The following is a 20,324-nucleotide window of genomic DNA, read 5'->3' as shown; positions in this document are numbered from 1 at the left end:
CCCAGCTCTCTTTCGAATAAGTAATTGTTGGAAATATTATAGTTAGCCTTTTCTTTTGTTGAACATCCTTCTACTCCTTTAAATGAACTTCAATCTGAAAAAATGAAATCAGCAAAACCTTCACATCCGTCGATAGCTCAGTTCGCAGAGCGGTGGACTGTAGATGTCCTAAAGACGTTATCCACAGGTCGCTGGTTCGACTCCGGCTCGAGGGAAGATGTTATTTTGATTGGAATTTAAAAGTGTAGTTTCGTTCGATTTGCTAGATTCCTAGCTCTTTTTCGAATAAGTAATTGTTGGAAATATTATAGTTAGCATTTTGTTTTGTTGAACATTCTTCTCCTCCTTTAACTGAAATTCAATCTGAAAAAATGAAATCAGCAACCCCTTCGTATCCGTGGTTAGCTCAGTTAGCAGAGCGGGGGACTGTAGATGCCCTAAGGACGATATCCATAGGTCGCTGGCTCGACGGAAGACGTTATTTTGATTGGAATTTAAAAGTGTAGTTTCGTTGGATTTGCTAGATTCCCAGCTCTCTTTCGAATAAGTAATTGTTGGAAATATTATAGTTAGCATTTTGTTTTGTTGAACATCCTTCTCCTCCTTTAACTGAACTTCAATATGAAAAAATGAAATCAGCAAAACCTTCGCATCCGTCGATAGCTCAGTTGGCAGAGCGGTGGACTGTAGATGCCCTAAAGACGATATCCATAGGTCGCTGGTTCGACTCCGGCTCGACGGAAGATGTTATTTTGATTGGAATTTAAAAGTGTAGTTTCAGTTTTGTTCGATTTGCTAGATTCCCACCTCTTTTTCGAATAAGTAATTGTTGGAAATATTATAGTTAGCATTTTGTTTTGTTGAACATCCTTCTACTCCTTTAACTGAACTTCAATCTGAAAAAATGAAATCAGAAAACCCTTCGCATCCGTCAATAGCTTAGTTGGCAGAGCGGTGGGCTGTAGATGCCCTAAAGACGATATCTATAGGTCGCTGGTTCGACTCCGGCTCGACGGAAGATGTTATTTTGATTGGAATTTAAAAGTGTAGTTTCAGTTTCGTTCGATTTGCTAGATTCCCACCTCTTTTTCGAATAAGTAATTGTTGGAAATATTATAGTTAGCATTTTGTTTTGTTGAACATCCTTCTACTCTTTTAACTGAACTTCAATCAGAAAAAATGAAATCAGCAAAACCTTCGCATCCGTCGATAGCTCAGTTGGCAGAGCGGTGGACTGTAGATGCCCTAAAGACGATATCAATAGGTCGCTGGTTCGACTCCGGCTCGACGGAAGATGTTATTTTGATTGGAATTTAAAAGTGTAGTTTCGTTCGATTTGCTAGATTCCCAGCTCTCTTTCGAATAAGTAATTGTTCGAAATATTATAGTTAGCATTTTGTTTTGTTGAACATCCTTCTACTCCTTTAATTGAAATTCAATCTGAAAAAATGAAATCAGCAAAACCTTCGCATTCGTCGATAGCTCAGTTGGCAGAGCGGTGGACTGTAGATGCCTTAAAGACGATATCCATAGGTCGCTGGTTCGACTCCGGCTCGACGGAAGATGTTGCTTTGATTGGAATTTAAAAGTGTAGTTTCGTTCGATTTGCTAGATTCCCAGCTCTCTTTCGAATAAGTAATTGTTCGAAATATTATAGTTAGCGTTTTGTTGAACATCCTTCTACTCCTTTAACTGAACTTCAATCTGAAAAAATGAAATCAGCAAAACCTTCGCATCCGTCGATAGCTCAGTTGGCAGAGCGGTGGACTGTAGATGCCCGAAAGACGATATCCATAGGTCGCTGGTTCGACTGCGGCTCGACGGAAGATGTTATTTTGATTGGAATTTAAAAGTGTAGTTTCGTTCGATTTGCTAGATTCCCAGCTCTTTTTCGAATAAGTAATTGTTGGAAATATTATAGTTAGCATTTTGTTTTGTTGAACATCCTTCTACTCCTTTAACTGAACTTCAATCTGAAAAAATGAAATCAGCAAAACCTTTGCATCCGTCGATAGCTCAGTTGGCACAGCGGTGTACTGTAGCTGCCCTAAAGACGATATCCATAGGTCGCTGGTTCGATTCCGTTTAGATGGAAGATGTTATTTTGATTGGAATTTAAAAGTGTAGTTTCGTTAGATTTGCTAGATTTCCAGCTCTTTTCGAATAAGTAATTATTGGAAATATTATAGTTAGTATTTTGTTTTAATGAAGATCAAACTCCACCTTTACCGGAACTTCAGTCTGAAAAAATGAAATCAGCAACATCTTCGCATCCGTCGTTAGCTCAGTTGGCAGAGCGGTGGTCTGTAGATGCCCTAAAGACGATATCCATAGGTCGCTGGTTCGACTCCGGCTCGACGGCAGACGTTATTTTGATTGGAATTTAAAAGTGTAGCTTCGTTCGATTTGCTAGATTATCAGCTCTCTTTCGAATAAGTAATTGTTGGAAATATTATAGTTAGCATTTTGTTTTGTTGAACATCCTTCTACTCCTTTAACTGAAGTTCAATCTGAAAAAATGAAATCAGCAAAACATTCGCATCCGTCGATAGCTCAGTTGGCAGAGCGGTGGACTGTAGATGTCCTAAAGACGTTATCCATAGGTCGGTGGTTCGACTCCGGCTCGATGGAAGATGTTATTTTGATTGGAATTTAAAAGTGTAGTTTCGTTCGATTTGCTAGATTCCCAGCTCTCTTTCGAATAAGTAATTGTTGGAAATATTATAGTTAGCCTTTTCTTTTGTTGAACATCCTTCTACTCCTTTAAATGAACTTCAATCTGAAAAAATGAAATCAGCAAAATCTTCGCATCCGTCGATAGCTCAGTTCGCAGACCGGTGGACTGTAGATGTCCTAAAGACGTTATCCACAGGTCGCTGGTTCGACTCCGGCTCGAGGGAAGATGTTATTTTGATTGGAATTTAAAAGTGTAGTTTCTTTCGATTTGCTAGATTCCTAGCTCTTTTTCGAATAAGTAATTGTTGGAAATATTATAGTTAGCATTTTGTTTTGTTGAACATTCTTCTCCTCCTTTAACTGAAATTCAATCTGAAAAAATGAAATCAGCAACCCCTTCGTATCCGTGGTTAGCTCAGTTTAGCAGAGCGGGGTACTGTAGATGCCCTAAAGACGATATCCATAGGTCGCTGTTTCGACTCTGGCTCGACGGAAGACGTTATTTTGATTGGAATTTAAAAGTGTAGTTTCGTTGGATTTGCTAGATTCCCAGCTCTCTTTCGAATAAGTAATTGTTGGAAATATTATAGTTAGCATTTTGTTTTGTTGAACATCCTTCTCCTCCTTTAACTGAACTTCAATCTGAAAAAATGAAATCAGCAAAACCTTCGCATTCGTCGATAGCACAGTTGGCAGAGCGGTGGACTGTAGATGCCCTAAAGACGATATCCATAGGTCGCTGGTTCGACTCCGGCTCGACGGAAGATGTTATTTTGATTGGAATTTAAAAGTGTAGTTTCAGTTTTGTTCGATTTGCTAGATTCCCACCTCTTTTTCGAATAAGTAATTGTTGGAAATATTATAGTTAGCATTTTGTTTTGTTGAACATCCTTCTACTCCTTTAACTGAACTTCAATCTGAAAAAATGAAATCAGAAAACCCTTCGCATCCGTCAATAGCTTAGTTGGCAGAGCGGTGGGCTGTAGATGCCCTAAAGATGATATGTATAGGTCGCTGGTTCGATTCCGGCTCGACGGAAGATGTTATTTTGATTGGAATTTAAAAGTGTAGTTTCAGTTTCGTTCGATTTGCTAGAATCCCACCTCTTTTTCGAATAAGTAATTGTTGGAAATATTATAGTTAGCATTTTGTTTTGTTGAACATCCTTCTCCTCCTTTAACTGAACTTCAATATGAAAGAATGAAATCAGCAGAACCTTCGCATCCGTCGTTAGCTCAGTTGGCAGAGCGGTGGACTATATGTGCCCTAAAGACGATATCCATAGGTCGCTGGTTCGAGTCCGGCTCGACGGAAGACGTTATTTTGATTGGAATTTAAAAGTGTAGTTTCGTTCGATTTGCTATATTCCTAGCTCTTTTTCGAATAAGTAATTGTTTCAAATATTATAGTTAGCATTTTGTTTTGTTGAACATCCTTCTCCTCCTTTAACTGAACTTCAATATGAAAAAATGAAATCAGCAACACCTTCGCATACGTCGTTAGCTCAGTTGGCAGAGCGGTGGACTGTAGAGGCCCTAAAGACGATATCCGTAGGTCGCTGGTTCGACTCCGGCTTGGCGGAAGACGTTATTTTGATTGGAATTTAAAAGTGTTGTTATGTTCGATTTGCTAGATTCCCAGCTCTTTTTCGAATAAGTAATTGTTGGAAATATTATAGTTAGCATTTTGTTTTGTTGAACATCCTTCTACTCTTTTAACTGAACTTCAATCAGAAAAAATGAAATCAGCAAAACCTTCGCATCCGTCGATAGCTCAGTTGGCAGAGCGGTGGACTGTAGATGCCCTAAAGACGATATCCTTAGGTCGCTGGTTCGACTCCGGCTCGACGGAAGATGTTATTTTGATTGGAATTTAAAAGTGTAGTTTCGTTCGATTTGCTAGATTCCCAGCTCTTTTTCGAATAAGTAATTGTTGGAAATATTATAGTTAGCATTTTGTTTTGTTGAACATCCTTCTCCTCCTTTAACTGAACTTCAATCTGAAAAAATGAAATCAGTAAACCTTTGCATCCGTCGATAGCTCAGTTGGCAGAGCGGTGGACTGTAGCTGCGATAAAGACGATATCAATAGGTCGCTGGTTCGACTCCGGCTCGACGGAAGATGTTATTTTGATTTGAATTTCAAAGTGTAGTTTCGTTCGATTTGCTAGATTCCCAGCTCTCTTTCGAATAAGTAATTATTGGAAATATTATAGTTAGTATTTTGTTTTAATGAAGATCAAACTCCACCTTTACCGGAACTTCAGTCTGAAAAAATGAAATCAGCAACATCTTCGCATCCGTCGTTAGCTCAGTTGGCAGAGCGGTGGTCTGTAGATGCCCTAAAGACGATATCCATAGGTCGCTGGTTCGACTCCGGCTCGACGGCAGACGTTATTTTGATTGGAATTTAAAAGTGTAGCTTCGTTCGATTTGCTAGATTATCAGCTCTCTTTCGAATAAGTAATTGTTGGAAATATTATAGTTAGCATTTTGTTTTGTTGAACATCCTTCTACTCCTTTAACTGAAGTTCAATCTGAAAAAATGAAATCAGCAAAACATTCGCATCCGTCGATAGCTCAGTTGGCAGAGCGGTGGACTGTAGATGTCCTAAAGACGTTATCCATAGGTCGGTGGTTCGACTCCGGCTCGATGGAAGATGTTATTTTGATTGGAATTTAAAAGTGTAGTTTCGTTCGATTTGCTAGATTCCCAGCTCTCTTTCGAATAAGTAATTGTTGGAAATATTATAGTTAGCCTTTTCTTTTGTTGAACATCCTTCTACTCCTTTAAATGAACTTCAATCTGAAAAAATGAAATCAGCAAAATCTTCGCATCCGTCGATAGCTCAGTTCGCAGACCGGTGGACTGTAGATGTCCTAAAGACGTTATCCACAGGTCGCTGGTTCGACTCCGGCTCGAGGGAAGATGTTATTTTGATTGGAATTTAAAAGTGTAGTTTCTTTCGATTTGCTAGATTCCTAGCTCTTTTTCGAATAAGTAATTGTTGGAAATATTATAGTTAGCATTTTGTTTTGTTGAACATTCTTCTCCTCCTTTAACTGAAATTCAATCTGAAAAAATGAAATCAGCAACCCCTTCGTATCCGTGGTTAGCTCAGTTTAGCAGAGCGGGGTACTGTAGATGCCCTAAAGACGATATCCATAGGTCGCTGTTTCGACTCTGGCTCGACGGAAGACGTTATTTTGATTGGAATTTAAAAGTGTAGTTTCGTTGGATTTGCTAGATTCCCAGCTCTCTTTCGAATAAGTAATTGTTGGAAATATTATAGTTAGCATTTTGTTTTGTTGAACATCCTTCTCCTCCTTTAACTGAACTTCAATCTGAAAAAATGAAATCAGCAAAACCTTCGCATTCGTCGATAGCACAGTTGGCAGAGCGGTGGACTGTAGATGCCCTAAAGACGATATCCATAGGTCGCTGGTTCGACTCCGGCTCGACGGAAGATGTTATTTTGATTGGAATTTAAAAGTGTAGTTTCAGTTTTGTTCGATTTGCTAGATTCCCACCTCTTTTTCGAATAAGTAATTGTTGGAAATATTATAGTTAGCATTTTGTTTTGTTGAACATCCTTCTACTCCTTTAACTGAACTTCAATCTGAAAAAATGAAATCAGAAAACCCTTCGCATCCGTCAATAGCTTAGTTGGCAGAGCGGTGGGCTGTAGATGCCCTAAAGATGATATGTATAGGTCGCTGGTTCGATTCCGGCTCGACGGAAGATGTTATTTTGATTGGAATTTAAAAGTGTAGTTTCAGTTTCGTTCGATTTGCTAGAATCCCACCTCTTTTTCGAATAAGTAATTGTTGGAAATATTATAGTTAGCATTTTGTTTTGTTGAACATCCTTCTCCTCCTTTAACTGAACTTCAATATGAAAGAATGAAATCAGCAGAACCTTCGCATCCGTCGTTAGCTCAGTTGGCAGAGCGGTGGACTATATGTGCCCTAAAGACGATATCCATAGGTCGCTGGTTCGAGTCCGGCTCGACGGAAGACGTTATTTTGATTGGAATTTAAAAGTGTAGTTTCGTTCGATTTGCTATATTCCTAGCTCTTTTTCGAATAAGTAATTGTTTCAAATATTATAGTTAGCATTTTGTTTTGTTGAACATCCTTCTCCTCCTTTAACTGAACTTCAATATGAAAAAATGAAATCAGCAACACCTTCGCATACGTCGTTAGCTCAGTTGGCAGAGCGGTGGACTGTAGAGGCCCTAAAGACGATATCCGTAGGTCGCTGGTTCGACTCCGGCTTGGCGGAAGACGTTATTTTGATTGGAATTTAAAAGTGTTGTTATGTTCGATTTGCTAGATTCCCAGCTCTTTTTCGAATAAGTAATTGTTGGAAATATTATAGTTAGCATTTTGTTTTGTTGAACATCCTTCTACTCTTTTAACTGAACTTCAATCAGAAAAAATGAAATCAGCAAAACCTTCGCATCCGTCGATAGCTCAGTTGGCAGAGCGGTGGACTGTAGATGCCCTAAAGACGATATCCTTAGGTCGCTGGTTCGACTCCGGCTCGACGGAAGATGTTATTTTGATTGGAATTTAAAAGTGTAGTTTCGTTCGATTTGCTAGATTCCCAGCTCTTTTTCGAATAAGTAATTGTTGGAAATATTATAGTTAGCATTTTGTTTTGTTGAACATCCTTCTCCTCCTTTAACTGAACTTCAATCTGAAAAAATGAAATCAGTAAACCTTTGCATCCGTCGATAGCTCAGTTGGCAGAGCGGTGGACTGTAGCTGCGATAAAGACGATATCAATAGGTCGCTGGTTCGACTCCGGCTCGACGGAAGATGTTATTTTGATTTGAATTTCAAAGTGTAGTTTCGTTCGATTTGCTAGATTCCCAGCTCTCTTTCGAATAAGTAAATGTTGGAAACATTATGGTTAGCATTTTGTTTTGTTGAACATCCTTCTACTCCTTTAACTGAACTTCAATCTGAAAAAATGAAATCAGCAAAACCTTTGCATCCGTCGATAGCTCAGTTGGCACAGCGGTGGACTGTAGCTGCCCTAAAGACGATATCCATAGGCCGCTTGTTCGACTCCGGCTCGACGGAAGATGTTATTTTGATTGGAATTTAAAAGTGTAGTTTCGTTCGATTTGCTAGATTCCCAGCTCTCTTTCGAATAAGTAAATGTTGGAAATATTATGGTTAGCATTTTGTTTTGTTGAACATCCTTCTACTCCTTTAACTGAACTTCAATCTGAAAAAATGAAATAAGCAAAACCTTTGCATCCGTCGATAGCTCAGTTGGCACAGCGGTGGACTGTAGCTGCCCTAAAGACGATATCCATAGGTCGCTGGTTCGACTCCGGCTCGACGGAAGATGTTATTTTGATTGGAATTTAAAAGTGTAGTTTCGTTCGATTTGCTAGATTCCCAGCTCTCTTTCGAATAAGTAATTGTTCGAAATATTATAGTTAGCATTTTGTTTTGTTGAACATCCTTCTACTCCTTTAACTGAACTTCAATCTGAAAAAATGAAATCAGCAAAACGTTTGCATCCGTCGATAGCTCAGTTGGCACAGCGGTGGACTGTAGCTGCCCTAAAGACGATATCAATAGGTCGCTGGTTCGACTCCGGCTCGACGGAAGATGTTATTTTGATTGGAATTTAAAAGTGTAGTTTCGTTCGATTTGCTAGATTCCCAGCTCTCTTTCGAATAAGTATTTGTTCGAAATATTATAGTTAGCATTTTGTTTTGTTGAACATCCTTCTACTCCTTTAACTGAACTTCAATCTGAAAAAATGAAATCAGCAAAACCTTCGCATCCGTCGATAGCTCAGTTGGCAGAGCGGTGGACTGTAGCTGCCCTAAAGACGATATCCATAGGTCGCTGGTTCGACTCCGGCTCGACGGAAGATGTTGCTTTGATTGGAATTTAAAAGTGTAGTTTCGTTCGACTTGCTAGATTCCCAGCTCTTTTTCGAATAAGTAATTGTTGGAAATATTATAGTTAGCATTTTGTTTTGTTGAACATCCTTCTACTCCTTTAACTGAACTTCAATCTGAAAAAAAGAAATCAGCAAAACCTTTGCATCCGTCGATAGCTCAGTTGGCACAGCGGTGGACTGTCGCTGCCCTAAAGACGATATCCATAGGTCGCTGGTTCGACTCCGGCTCGACGGAAGATGTTATTTTGATTTGAATTTCAAAGTGTAGTTTCGTTCGATTTGCTAGATTCCCAGCTCTCTTTCGAATAAGTAAATGTTGGAAATATTATAGTTAGCATTTTATTTTGTTGAACATCCTTCTACTCCTTTAACTGAACTTCAATCTGAAAAAATGAAATCAGCAAAACCTTCGCATCCGTCGATAACTCAGTTGGCAGAGCGGTGGACTGTAGCTGCGCTAAAGACGATATCCATAGGCCGCTTGTTCGACTCCGGCTCGACGGAAGATGTTATTTTGATTGGAATTTAAAAGTGTAGTTTCGTTCGATTTGCTAGATTCCCAGCTCTCTTTCGAATAAGTAAATGTTGGAAATATTATGGTTAGCATTTTGTTTTGTTGAACATCCTTCTACTCCTTTAACTGAACTTCAATCTGAAAAAATGAAATAAGCAAAACCTTTGCATCCGTCGATAGCTCAGTTGGCACAGCGGTGGACTGTAGCTGCCCTAAAGACGATATCCATAGGTCACTGGTTCGACTCCGGCTCGACGGAAGATGTTATTTTGATTGGAATTTAAAAGTGTAGTTTCGTTCGATTTCCTAGATTGCCAGCTCTCTTTCGAATAAGTAATTGTTCGAAATATTATAGTTAGCATTTTGTTTTGTTGAACATCCTTCTACTCCTTTAACTGAACTTCAATCTGAAAAAAATGAAATCAGCAAAACCTTTGCATCCGTCGATAGCTCATTTGGCACAGCGGTGGGCTGTAGCTGCCCTAAAGACGATATCAATAGGTCGCTGGTTCGACTCCGGCTCGACGGAAGATGTTATTTTGATTGGAATTTAAAAGTGTAGTTTCGTTCGATTTGCTAGATTCCCAGCTCTCTTTCGAATAAGTAATTTTGCGAAATATTATAGTTAGCATTTTGTTTTGTTGAACATCCTTCTACTCCTTTAACTGAAGTTCAATTTGAAAAAATGAAATCAGCAAAACCTTCGCATCCGTCGATAGCTCAGTTGGCAGAGCGGTGGACTGTAGCTGCCCTAAAGACGATATCCATAGGACGCTGGTTCGACTCCAGCTCGACGGAAGATGTTGCTTTGATTGGAATTTAAAATTGTTGTTTCGTTCGATTTGCTAAATTTCCAGCTCTCTTGCGAATAAGTAATTGTTCGAAATATCATAGTTAGCATTTTGTTTTGTTGAACATCCTTCTACTCCTTTAAATGAACTTCAATCTGAAAAAATGAAATCAGCAAAACCTTCGCATCCGTCGATAGCTCAGTTGGCAGAGTGGTGGACTGTAGCTGCCCTAAAGACGATATCCGTATGTCGCTGGTTCGACTGCGGCTCGACGGAAGATGCTATTTTGTTTGGAATATAAAAGTGTAGTTTCGTTCGATTTGCTAGATTCCCAGCTCTTTTTCGAATAAGTAATTGTTGGAAATTTTATAGTTAGCATTTTGTTTTGTTGAACATCCTTCTACTCCTTTAACTGAAATTCAATCTGAAAAAATGAAATAAGCAAAACCTTTGCATCCGTCGATAGCTCATTTGGCACAGCGGTGGGCTGTAGCTGCCCTAAAGACGATATCAATAGGTCGCTGGTTCGACTCCGGCTCGACGGAAGATGTTATTTTGATTGGAATTTAAAAGTGTAGTTTCGTTCGATTTGCTAGATTCCCAGCTCTCTTTCGAATAAGTAATTTTTCGAAATATTATAGTTAGCATTTTGTTTTGTTGAACATCCTTCTACTCCTTTAACTGAACTTCAATTTGAAAAAATGAAATCAGCAAAACCTTCGCATCCGTCGATAGCTCAGTTGGCAGAGCGGTGGACTGTAGCTGCCCTAAAGACGATATCCATAGGACGCTGGTTCGACTCCAGCTCGACGGAAGATGTTGCTTTGATTGGAATTTAAAATTGTAGTTTCGTTCGATTTGCTAAATTTACAGCTCTCTTGCGAATAAGTAATTGTTCGAAATATCATAGTTAGCATTTTGTTTTGTTGAACATCCTTCTACTCCTTTAAATGAACTTCAATCTGAAAAAATGAAATCAGCAAAACCTTCGCATCCGTCGATAGCTCAGTTGGCAGAGTGGTGGACTGTAGCTGCCCTAAAGACGATATCCATAGGTCGCTGGTTCGACTGCGGCTCGACGGAAGATGCTATTTTGATTGGAATATAAAAGTGTAGTTTCGTTCGATTTGCTAGATTCCCAGCTCTTTTTCGAATAAGTAATTGTTGGAAATTTTATAGTTAGCATTTTGTTTTGTTGAACATCCTTCTACTCCTTTAACTGAAATTCAATCTTAAAAAATGAAATCAGCAAAACCTTCGCATCCGTCGATAGCTCAGTTGGCAATGCGGTGGACTGTAGATGCCCTAAAGACGATATCCATAGGTCGCTGGTTCGACTCCGGCTCGACGGAAGATGTTATTTTGATTTGAATTTCAAAGTGTAGTTTCGTTCGATTTGCTAGATTCCCAGCTCTCTTTCGAATAAGTAAATGTTGGAAATATTATAGTTAGCATTTTATTTTGTTGAACATCTTTCTACTCCTTTAACTGAACTTCAATCTGAAAAAAATGAAATCAGCAAAACCTTCGCATCCGTCGATAACTCAGTTGGCAGAGCGGTGGACTGTAGCTGCGCTAAAGACGATATCCATAGGCCGCTTGTTCGACTCCGGCTCGACGGAAGATGTTATTTTGATTGGAATTTAAAAGTGTAGTTTCGTTCGATTTGCTAGATTCCCAGCTCTCTTTCGAATAAGTAATTGTTCGAAATATTATAGTTAGCATTTTGTTTTCTTGAACATCCTTCTACTCCTTTAACTGAACTTATATCTGAAAAAATGAAATCAGCAAAACCTTCGCATACGTCGATAGCTCAGTTGGCAGAGCGGTGGACTGTAGCTGCCCTAAAGACGATATCCATAGGTCGCTGGCTCGACGGAAGATGTTGCTTTGATTGTAATTTAGAAGTGTAGATTCGTTCGATTTGCTAGATTCCCAGCTGTCTTTCGAATAAGTAATTGTTCGAAATATTATAGTTAGCGTTTTGTTTTGTTGAACATCCTTCTACTCCTTTAACTGAACTTCAATCTGAAAAAATGAAATCGGTAAAACCTTCGCATCCGTCGATAGCTCCGTTGGCAGAGCGGTGGACTGTAGCTGCCCTAAAGACGATATCCATAGGTCGCTGGTTCGACTCCGGCTCGACGGAAGATGTTATTTTGACTGGAATTTAAAAGTGTAGTTTCGTTCGATTTGCTAGATTCCCAGCTCTCTTTTGAATAAGTAATTGTTCGAAATATTATAGTTAGCATTTTGTTTTGTTGAACATCCTTTTACTCCTTTAACTGAACTTCAATCTGAAAAAATGAAATCAGCAAAACCGTCGCATCCGTCGATAGCTCAGTTGGCAGAGCGGTGGACTGTAGCTGCCCTAAAGACGATATCCATAGGTCGCTGGTTCGACTCCGGCTCGACGGAAGATGTTATTTTGATTTGAATTTCAAAGTGTAGTTTCGTTCGATTTGCTAGATTCCCAGCTCTCTTTCGAATAAGTAAATGTTGGAAATATTATAGTTAGCATGGTATTTTGTTGAACATCCTTCTACTCCTTTAACTGAACTTCAATCTGAAAAAATGAAATCAGCAAAACCTTCGCATCCGTCGATAACTCAGTTGGCAGAGCGGTGGACTGTAGCTGCGCTAAAGACGATATCCATAGGCCGCTGGTTCGACTCCGGCTCGACGGAAGATGTTATTTTGATTGGAATTTAAAAGTGTAGTTTTGTTCGATTTGCTAGATTCCCAGCTTTCTTTCGAATAAGTAATTGTTCGAAATATTATAGTTAGCATTTTGTTTTGTTGAACATCCTTCTACTCCTTTAACTGAACTTCAATCTGAAAAAATGAAATCAGCAAAATCTTCGCATACGTCGATTGCTCAGTTGGCAGAGCGGTGGACTGTAGCTGCCCTAAAGACGATATCCATAGGTCGCTGGCTCGTCGGAAGATGTTGCTTTGATTGGAATTTAAAAGTGTAGTTTCGTTCGATTTGCTAGATTCCCAGCTCTCTTTCGAATAAGTAATTGTTCGAAATATTATAGTTAGCATTTTGTTTTGTTGAACATCCTTCTACTCCTTTAACTGAACTTCAATCTGAAAAAATGAAATCAGCAAAATCTTCGCATCCGTCGATAGCTCAGTTGGCAGAGCGGTGGACTGTAGCTGCCCTAAAGACGATATCCATAGGTCGCTGGCTCGACGGAAGATGTTATTTTGACTGGAATTTAAAAGTGTAGTTTCGTTCGATTTGCTAGATTCCCAGCTCTCTTTCGAATAAGTAATTGTTCGAAATATTATAGTTAGCATTTTGTTTTGTTGAACATCCTTATACTCCTTTAACTGAACTTCAATATTAAAAAATGAAATCAGCAAAACCTTCGCCTCCGTTGATAGCTCAGTTGGCAGAGCGGTGGACTGTAGATGCCCTAAAGACGATATCCATAGGTCGCTGGCTCGACGGAAGATGTTATTTTGATTGGAATTTAAAAGTGTAGTTTCGTTCGATTTGCTAGATTCCCAGCTCTCTTTCGAATAAGTAAATGTTGGAAATATTATAGTTAGCATTTTGTTTTGTTGAACATCCTTCTCCTCCTTTAACTGAACTTCAATATGAAAAAATGAAATCAACAAAACCTTCGCATCCGTCGATAGCTCAGTTGGTCGAGCGGTGGACTGTAGATGCCCTAAAGACGATATCCATAGGTCGCTGGTTCGACTCCGGCTCGACGGAAGATGTTATTTTGATTTGAATTTCAAAGTGTAGTTCCGTTCGATTTGCTAGATTCCCAGCTCTCTTTCGAATAAGTAAATGTTGGAAATATTATAGTTAGCATGGTATTTTGTTGAACATCCTTCTACTCCTTTAACTGAACTTCAATCTGAAAAAGTGAAATCAGCAAAACCTTCGCATCCGTCGATAACTCAGTTGGCAGAGCGGTGGACTGTAGCTGCGCTAAAGACGATATCCATAGGCCGCTGGTTCGACTCCGGCTCGACGGAAGATGTTATTTTCATTGGAATTTAAAAGTGTAGTTTCGTTCGATTTGCTAGATTCCCAGCTCTCTTTCGAATAAGTAATTGTTCGAAATATTATAGTTAGCATTTTGTTTTGTTGAACATCCTTCTACTCCTTTAACTGAACTTCAATCTGAAAAAATGAAATCAGCAAAACCTTCGCATACGTCGATAGCTCAGTTGGCAGAGCGGTGGACTGTAGCTGCCCTAAAGACGATATCCATAGGTCGCTGGCTCGACGGAAGATGTTGCTTTGATTGGAATTTAAAAGTGTAGTTTCGTTCAATTTGCTAGATTCCCAGCTCTCTTTCGAATAAGTAATTGTTCGAAATATTATAGTTAGCATTTTGTTTTGTTGAACATCCTTCTACTCCTTTAACTGAACTTCAATATGAAAAAATGAAATCAACAAAACCTTCGCATCCGTCGATAGCTCAGTTGGTCGAGCGGTGGACTGTAGATGCCCTAAAGACGATATCCATAGGTCGCTGGTTCGACTCCGGCTCGACGGAAGATGTTATTTTGATTTGAATTTCAAAGTGTAGTTCCGTTCGATTTGCTAGATTCCCAGCTCTCTTTCGAATAAGTAAATGTTGGAAATATTATAGTTAGCATGGTATTTTGTTGAACATCCTTCTACTCCTTTAACTGAACTTCAATCTGAAAAAGTGAAATCAGCAAAACCTTCGCATCCGTCGATAACTCAGTTGGCAGAGCGGTGGACTGTAGCTGCGCTAAAGACGATATCCATAGGCCGCTGGTTCGACTCCGGCTCGACGGAAGATGTTATTTTCATTGGAATTTAAAAGTGTAGTTTCGTTCGATTTGCTAGATTCCCAGCTCTCTTTCGAATAAGTAATTGTTCGAAATATTATAGTTAGCATTTTGTTTTGTTGAACATCCTTCTACTCCTTTAACTGAACTTCAATCTGAAAAAATGAAATCAGCAAAACCTTCGCATACGTCGATAGCTCAGTTGGCAGAGCGGTGGACTGTAGCTGCCCTAAAGACGATATCCATAGGTCGCTGGCTCGACGGAAGATGTTGCTTTGATTGGAATTTAAAAGTGTAGTTTCGTTCGATTTGCTAGATTCCCAGCTCTCTTTCGAATAAGTAATTGTTCGAAATATTATAGTTAGCATTTTGTTTTGTTGAACATCCTTCTACTCCTTTAACTGAACTTCAATCTGAAAAAATGAAATCAGCCAACCCTTCGCATTCGTCGATAGCTCAGTTGCAGAGCGGTGGACTGTAGCTGCCCTAAAGACGTTATCCATAGGTCGCTGGTTCGACTCAGGCTCGACGGAAGATGTTATTTTGATTGGAATTTAAAAGTGTAGTTTCGTTCGATTTGCTAGATTCCCAGCTCTCTTTCGAATAAGTAAATGTTGGAAATATTATAGTTAGCATTTTGTTTTGTTGAACATCCTTCTCCTCCTTTAACTGAACTTCAATATGAAAAAATGAAATCAACAAAACCTTCGCATCCGTCGATAGCTCAGTTGGTAGAGCGGTGGACTGTAGATGCCCTAAAGACGATATCCTTAGGTCTCCGGCTCGACGGAAGATGTTATTTTGATTGGAATTTAAAAGTGTAGTTTCGTTCGAATTGCTAGATTCCTAGCTCTTTTTCGAATAAGTAATTGTTTCAAATATTTTAGTTAGAATTTTGTTTTGTTGAACATCCTTCTCCTCCTTTAACTGAACTTCAATCTGGAAAAATGAAATCAGCAAATCCTTCGCATCCGTCGATATCTCAGTTGTCAGATCGGTGGACTGTAGCTGCCCTAAAGACGATATCCATAGGTCGCTGGTTCGACTCCGGCTCGACGGAAGATGTTATTTTGATTGGAATTTAAAAGTGTAGTTTCGTTCGATTTGCTAGATTCCCAGCTCTCTTTCGAATAAGTAATTGTTCGAAATATTATAGTTAGCATTTTGTTTTGTTGAACATCCTTCTACTCCTTTAACTGAACTTCAATCTGAAAAAATGAAATCAGCAAACCCTTCGCATCCGTCGATAGCTCAGTTGGCAGAGCGGTGGACTGTAGCTGCCCTAAAGACGATATCCATAGGTCGCTGGTTCGACTCCGGCTCAACGGAAGATGTTATTTTGATTGGAATTTAAAAGTGTAGTTTCGTTCGATTTGCTAGATTCCCAGCTCTCTTTCGAATAAGTAAATGTTGGAAATATATTAGTTAGCATTTTGTTTTGTTGAACATCCTTCTACTCCTTTAACTGAACTTCAATCTTAAAAAATAAAATCAGCAAAACCTTCGCATCCGTCGATAGCTCAGTTGTCAGAGCGGTGGACTGTAGCTGCCCTAAAGACGATATCCATAGGTCGCTGGTTCGACTCCGGCTCGATGGAAGATGTTATTATGATTGGAATTTAAAAGTGTAGTTTCGTTCGATTTGCTAGATTCCCAGCTCTTTTTCGAATAAGTAATTGTTGGAAATATTATAGTTAGCATTTTGTTTTGTTGAACATTCTTCTCCTCGTTTAACTGAACTTCAATATGAAAAAATAAAATCAGCAAAACCTTCGCATCCGTCGATAGATCAGTTGGCAGAGCGGTTGACTGTAGATGCCCTAAAGACGATATCCATAGGTCGCTGGTTCGACTCCGGCACGACGGAAGATGTTATTTTGATTGGAATTTAAAATAGTACTTTCGTTCGATTTCCTAGATTCCCAGCTCTTTTTCCAATAAGTAATTGTTGGAAATATTATAGTTAGCATTTTGTTTTGTTGAACATCCTTCTACTCCTTTAACTGAACTTCAATATTAAAAAATGAAATCAGCAAAACCTTCGCATCCGTTGATAGCTCAGTTGGCAGAGCGGTGGACTGTAGATGCCCTAAAGACGATATCCATAGGTCGCTGGCTCGACGGAAAATGTTATTTTGATTGGAATTTAAAAGTGTAGTTTCGTTCGATTTGCTAGATTCCCAGCTCTCTTTCGAATAAGTAAATGTTGGAAATATTATAGTTAGCATTTTGTTTTGTTGAACATCCTTCTCCTCCTTTAACTGAACTTCAATTTGAAAAAATGATATCAACAAAACCTTCGCATCCGTCGATAGCTCAGTTGGTAGAGCGGTGGACTGTAGATGCCCTAAAGACGATATCCATAGGTCGCTGGTTCGACTCCGGCTCGACGGAAGATGTTATTTTGATTGGAATTTAAAAGTGTAGTTTCGTTCGAATTGCTAGATTCCTAGCTCTTTTTCAAATAAGTAATTGTTTCAAATATTTTAGTTAGAATTTTGTTTTGTTGAACATCCTTCTCCTCCTTTAACTGAACTTCAATCTGGAAAAATGAAATCAGCAAATCCTTCGCATCCGTCGATATCTCAGTTGTCAGATCGGTGGACTGTAGCTGCCCTAAAGACGATATCCATAGGTCGCTGGTTCGACTCCGGCTCGACGGAAGATGTTATTTTGATTGGAATTTAAAAGTGTAGCTTCGTTCGATTTGCTAGATTCCCAGCTCTCTTTCGAATAAGTAATTGTTCGAAATATTATAGTTAGCATTTTGTTTTGTTGAAAATCCTTCTACTCCTTTAACTGAACTTCAATCTGAAAAAATGAAATCAGCAATCCCTTCGCATCCGTCGATAGCTCAGTTGGCAGAGCGGTGGACTGTAGCTGCCCTAAAGACGATATCCATAGGTCGCTGGTTCGACTCCGGCTCGACGGAAGATGTTATTTTGATTGGAATTTAAAAGTGTAGTTTCGTTCGATTTGCTAGATTCCCAGCTCTCTTTCGAATAAGTAAATGTTGGAAATATATTAGTTAGCATTTTGTTTTGTTGAACATCCTTCTACTCCTTTAACTGAACTTCAATCTTAAAAAATAAAATCAGCAAAACCTTCGCATCCGTCGATAGCTCAGTTGTCAGAGCGGTGGACTGTAGCTGCCCTAAAGACGATATCCATAGGTCGCTGGTTCGACTCCGGCTCGATGGAAGATGTTATTTTGATTGGAATTTAAAAGTGTAGTTTCGTTCGATTTGCTAGATTCCCAGCTCTTTTTCGAATAAGTAATTGTTGGAAATATTATAGTTAGCATTTTGTTTTGTTGAACATTCTTCTCCTCGTTTAACTGAACTTCAATATGAAAAAATAAAATCAGCAAAACCTTCGCATCCATCGATAGCTCAGTTGGCAGAGCGGTGGACTGTAGATGCCCTAAAGACGATATCCATAGTTCGCTTGTTCGACTCCGGCTCGACGGAAGATGTTATTTTGATTGGAATTTAAAATAGTAGTTTCGTTCGATTTGCTAGATTCCCAGCTCTTTTTCGAATAAGTAATTGTTGGAAATATTATAGTTAGCATTTTGTTTTGTTGAACATCCTTCTACTCCTTTAAATGAACTTCAATCTGAAAAAATAAAATCAGCAAAACCTTCGCATCCGTCGATAGCTCAGTTGGCAGAGCGGTGGACTGTAGCTGCCCTAAAGACGATATCCATAGGTCGCTGGTTCGACTCCGGCTCGACGGAAGATGTTATTTTGATTATAATTTAAAAGTGTACTTTCGTTCGATTTGCTAGATTCCCAGCTCTTTTTCGAATAAGTAATTGTTGGAAATATTATAGTTAGCATTTTGTTTTGTTGAACATCCTTATACTCCTTTAACTGAACTTCAATATTAAAAAATGAAATCAGCAAAACCTTCGCATCCGTTGATAGGTCAGTTGGCAGAGCGGTGGACTGTAGATGCCCTAAAGACGATATCCATAGGTCGCTGGCTCGACGGAAGATGTTATTTTGATTGGAATTTAAAAGTGTAATTTCGTTCGATTTGCTAGATTCCCAGCTCTCTTTCGAATAAGTAAATGTTGGAAATATTATAGTTAGCATTTTGTTTTGTTGAACATCCTTCTCCTTCTTTAACTGAACTTCAATATGAAAAAATGAAATCAACAAAACCTTCGCATCCGTCGATAGCTCAGTTGGTAGAGCGGTGGACTGTAGATGCCCTAAAGACGATATCCATAGGTCGCTGGTTCGACTCCGGCTCGACGGAAGATGTTATTTTGATTGGAATTTAAAAGTGTAGTTTCGTTCGAATTGCTAGATTCCTAGCTCTTTTTCGAATAAGTAATTGTTTCAAATATTTTAGTTAGAATTTTGTTTTGTTGAACATCCTTCTCCTCCTTTAACTGAACTTCAATCTGGAAAAATGAAATCAGCAAATCCTTCGCATCCGTCGATATCTCAGTTGTCAGATCGGTGGACTGTAGCTGCCCTAAAGACGATATCCATAGGTCGCTGGTTCGGCTGCGGCTCGACGGAAGATGTTATTTTGATTGGAATTTAAAAGTGTAGTTTCGTTCGATTTGCTAGATTCCCAGCTCACTTTCGAATAAGTAATTGTTTGAAATATTATAGTTAGCATTTTGTTTTGTTGAACATCCTTCTACTCCTTTAACTGAACTTATATCTGAAAAAATGAAATCAGCAAAACATTCGCATCCGTCGATAGCTCAGTTGGCAGAGCGGTGGACTGTAGCTGCCCTAAAGACGATATCCATAGGTCGCTGGCTCGACGGAAGATGTTGCTTTGATTGGAATTTAAAAGTGTAGTTTCGTTCGATTTGCTAGATTCCCAGCTCTCTTTCGAATAAGTAATTGTTCGAAATATTATAGTTAGCATTTTGTTTTGTTGAACATCCTTCTACTCCTTTAACTGAACTTCAATCTGAAAAAATGAAATCAGCAAACCCTTCGCATCCGTCGATAGCTCAGTTGGCAGAGCGGTGGACTGTAGCTGCCCTAAAGACGATATCCATAGGTCGCTGGTTCGACTCCGGCTCGACGGAAGATGTTATTTTGATTGGAATTTAAAAGTGTAGTTTCGTTCGATTTGCTAGATTCCCAGCTCTTTTTCGAATAAGTAATTGTTGGAAATATTATAGTTAGCATTTTGTTTTGTTGAACATCATTCTCCTCCTTTAACTGAACTTCAATATGAAAAAATGAAATCAGCAACACCTTCACAAATGTTGTTAGCTCAGTTGGCAGAGAGGTGGACTGTAGATGCCCTAAAGACGATATCCATAGGTCGCTGGTTCGACTCCGGCTCGACGGAAGATGTTATTTTGATTGGAATTTAAAAGTGTACTTTCGTTCGATTTGCTAGATTCCCAGCTCTTTTTCGAATAAGTAATTGTTGGAAATATTATAGTTAGCATTTTGTTTTGTTGAACATCCTTATACTCCTTTAACTGAACTTCAATATTAAAAAATGAAATCAGCAAAACCTTCGCATCCGTTGATAGCTCAGTTGGCAGAGCGGTGGACTGTAGATGCCCTAAAGACGATATCCATAGGTCGCTGGTTCGACTCCGCCTCGACGGAAGATGTTATTTTGATTGGAATTTA

The 20,324-nt window shown here is 39.1% G+C and overlaps 25 non-coding genes across 25 annotated transcripts; all 25 read left to right on the top strand.

Moving 5' to 3' along the window:
* Window positions 1–653: 653 nt before the first annotated feature.
* Window positions 654–742, top strand: Trnay-gua (transfer RNA tyrosine (anticodon GUA)). Its single transcript is given in 2 exon segments — window positions 654–690; window positions 707–742. It is a non-coding gene; the product is annotated as a tRNA-Tyr (tRNA).
* Window positions 743–1,203: 461 nt separating this feature from the next.
* Trnay-gua (transfer RNA tyrosine (anticodon GUA)) lies at window positions 1,204–1,292 on the top strand. The gene is given in 2 exon segments: window positions 1,204–1,240; window positions 1,257–1,292. It is a non-coding gene; the product is annotated as a tRNA-Tyr (tRNA).
* A 180-nt stretch (window positions 1,293–1,472) lies between these two features.
* Trnay-gua (transfer RNA tyrosine (anticodon GUA)) lies at window positions 1,473–1,562 on the top strand. Its single transcript is given in 2 exon segments — window positions 1,473–1,509; window positions 1,526–1,562. It is a non-coding gene; the product is annotated as a tRNA-Tyr (tRNA).
* A 2,337-nt stretch (window positions 1,563–3,899) lies between these two features.
* Window positions 3,900–3,990, top strand: Trnay-aua (transfer RNA tyrosine (anticodon AUA)). The gene is given in 2 exon segments: window positions 3,900–3,937; window positions 3,954–3,990. It is a non-coding gene; the product is annotated as a tRNA-Tyr (tRNA).
* Window positions 3,991–4,438: 448 nt separating this feature from the next.
* Trnay-gua (transfer RNA tyrosine (anticodon GUA)) lies at window positions 4,439–4,527 on the top strand. Its single transcript is given in 2 exon segments — window positions 4,439–4,475; window positions 4,492–4,527. It is a non-coding gene; the product is annotated as a tRNA-Tyr (tRNA).
* Window positions 4,528–4,706: 179 nt separating this feature from the next.
* Trnay-gua (transfer RNA tyrosine (anticodon GUA)) lies at window positions 4,707–4,795 on the top strand. The gene is given in 2 exon segments: window positions 4,707–4,743; window positions 4,760–4,795. It is a non-coding gene; the product is annotated as a tRNA-Tyr (tRNA).
* A 1,806-nt stretch (window positions 4,796–6,601) lies between these two features.
* Trnay-aua (transfer RNA tyrosine (anticodon AUA)) lies at window positions 6,602–6,692 on the top strand. The gene is given in 2 exon segments: window positions 6,602–6,639; window positions 6,656–6,692. It is a non-coding gene; the product is annotated as a tRNA-Tyr (tRNA).
* Window positions 6,693–7,140: 448 nt separating this feature from the next.
* Trnay-gua (transfer RNA tyrosine (anticodon GUA)) lies at window positions 7,141–7,229 on the top strand. The gene is given in 2 exon segments: window positions 7,141–7,177; window positions 7,194–7,229. It is a non-coding gene; the product is annotated as a tRNA-Tyr (tRNA).
* Window positions 7,230–7,408: 179 nt separating this feature from the next.
* Window positions 7,409–7,497, top strand: Trnay-gua (transfer RNA tyrosine (anticodon GUA)). Its single transcript is given in 2 exon segments — window positions 7,409–7,445; window positions 7,462–7,497. It is a non-coding gene; the product is annotated as a tRNA-Tyr (tRNA).
* Window positions 7,498–7,946: 449 nt separating this feature from the next.
* Window positions 7,947–8,035, top strand: Trnay-gua (transfer RNA tyrosine (anticodon GUA)). The gene is given in 2 exon segments: window positions 7,947–7,983; window positions 8,000–8,035. It is a non-coding gene; the product is annotated as a tRNA-Tyr (tRNA).
* Window positions 8,036–8,484: 449 nt separating this feature from the next.
* Trnay-gua (transfer RNA tyrosine (anticodon GUA)) lies at window positions 8,485–8,573 on the top strand. The gene is given in 2 exon segments: window positions 8,485–8,521; window positions 8,538–8,573. It is a non-coding gene; the product is annotated as a tRNA-Tyr (tRNA).
* A 1,257-nt stretch (window positions 8,574–9,830) lies between these two features.
* On the top strand, window positions 9,831–9,919 carry Trnay-gua (transfer RNA tyrosine (anticodon GUA)). Its single transcript is given in 2 exon segments — window positions 9,831–9,867; window positions 9,884–9,919. It is a non-coding gene; the product is annotated as a tRNA-Tyr (tRNA).
* Window positions 9,920–10,637: 718 nt separating this feature from the next.
* Window positions 10,638–10,726, top strand: Trnay-gua (transfer RNA tyrosine (anticodon GUA)). The gene is given in 2 exon segments: window positions 10,638–10,674; window positions 10,691–10,726. It is a non-coding gene; the product is annotated as a tRNA-Tyr (tRNA).
* Window positions 10,727–12,241: 1,515 nt separating this feature from the next.
* Window positions 12,242–12,330, top strand: Trnay-gua (transfer RNA tyrosine (anticodon GUA)). Its single transcript is given in 2 exon segments — window positions 12,242–12,278; window positions 12,295–12,330. It is a non-coding gene; the product is annotated as a tRNA-Tyr (tRNA).
* A 1,223-nt stretch (window positions 12,331–13,553) lies between these two features.
* On the top strand, window positions 13,554–13,642 carry Trnay-gua (transfer RNA tyrosine (anticodon GUA)). The gene is given in 2 exon segments: window positions 13,554–13,590; window positions 13,607–13,642. It is a non-coding gene; the product is annotated as a tRNA-Tyr (tRNA).
* Window positions 13,643–14,349: 707 nt separating this feature from the next.
* Trnay-gua (transfer RNA tyrosine (anticodon GUA)) lies at window positions 14,350–14,438 on the top strand. Its single transcript is given in 2 exon segments — window positions 14,350–14,386; window positions 14,403–14,438. It is a non-coding gene; the product is annotated as a tRNA-Tyr (tRNA).
* A 975-nt stretch (window positions 14,439–15,413) lies between these two features.
* On the top strand, window positions 15,414–15,760 carry Trnay-gua (transfer RNA tyrosine (anticodon GUA)). The gene is made up of 2 exons: window positions 15,414–15,450; window positions 15,725–15,760. It is a non-coding gene; the product is annotated as a tRNA-Tyr (tRNA).
* A 180-nt stretch (window positions 15,761–15,940) lies between these two features.
* Trnay-gua (transfer RNA tyrosine (anticodon GUA)) lies at window positions 15,941–16,029 on the top strand. The gene is given in 2 exon segments: window positions 15,941–15,977; window positions 15,994–16,029. It is a non-coding gene; the product is annotated as a tRNA-Tyr (tRNA).
* Window positions 16,030–16,209: 180 nt separating this feature from the next.
* On the top strand, window positions 16,210–16,298 carry Trnay-gua (transfer RNA tyrosine (anticodon GUA)). The gene is given in 2 exon segments: window positions 16,210–16,246; window positions 16,263–16,298. It is a non-coding gene; the product is annotated as a tRNA-Tyr (tRNA).
* Window positions 16,299–17,005: 707 nt separating this feature from the next.
* Trnay-gua (transfer RNA tyrosine (anticodon GUA)) lies at window positions 17,006–17,094 on the top strand. The gene is given in 2 exon segments: window positions 17,006–17,042; window positions 17,059–17,094. It is a non-coding gene; the product is annotated as a tRNA-Tyr (tRNA).
* A 449-nt stretch (window positions 17,095–17,543) lies between these two features.
* On the top strand, window positions 17,544–17,632 carry Trnay-gua (transfer RNA tyrosine (anticodon GUA)). The gene is given in 2 exon segments: window positions 17,544–17,580; window positions 17,597–17,632. It is a non-coding gene; the product is annotated as a tRNA-Tyr (tRNA).
* Window positions 17,633–17,812: 180 nt separating this feature from the next.
* On the top strand, window positions 17,813–17,901 carry Trnay-gua (transfer RNA tyrosine (anticodon GUA)). Its single transcript is given in 2 exon segments — window positions 17,813–17,849; window positions 17,866–17,901. It is a non-coding gene; the product is annotated as a tRNA-Tyr (tRNA).
* Window positions 17,902–18,350: 449 nt separating this feature from the next.
* On the top strand, window positions 18,351–18,439 carry Trnay-gua (transfer RNA tyrosine (anticodon GUA)). Its single transcript is given in 2 exon segments — window positions 18,351–18,387; window positions 18,404–18,439. It is a non-coding gene; the product is annotated as a tRNA-Tyr (tRNA).
* A 438-nt stretch (window positions 18,440–18,877) lies between these two features.
* Window positions 18,878–18,966, top strand: Trnay-gua (transfer RNA tyrosine (anticodon GUA)). The gene is given in 2 exon segments: window positions 18,878–18,914; window positions 18,931–18,966. It is a non-coding gene; the product is annotated as a tRNA-Tyr (tRNA).
* A 707-nt stretch (window positions 18,967–19,673) lies between these two features.
* On the top strand, window positions 19,674–19,762 carry Trnay-gua (transfer RNA tyrosine (anticodon GUA)). The gene is given in 2 exon segments: window positions 19,674–19,710; window positions 19,727–19,762. It is a non-coding gene; the product is annotated as a tRNA-Tyr (tRNA).
* Window positions 19,763–20,324: the final 562 nt, after the last annotated feature.

This window comes from Argiope bruennichi, chromosome 9 (genome assembly GCF_947563725.1).
Source record: "Argiope bruennichi chromosome 9, qqArgBrue1.1, whole genome shotgun sequence".
Lineage (NCBI taxonomy): Eukaryota > Metazoa > Arthropoda > Arachnida > Araneae > Araneidae > Argiope > Argiope bruennichi.
Note: the sequence above shows the minus strand (reverse complement) of the source record. Positions and strands in the feature narration are given on the sequence as shown.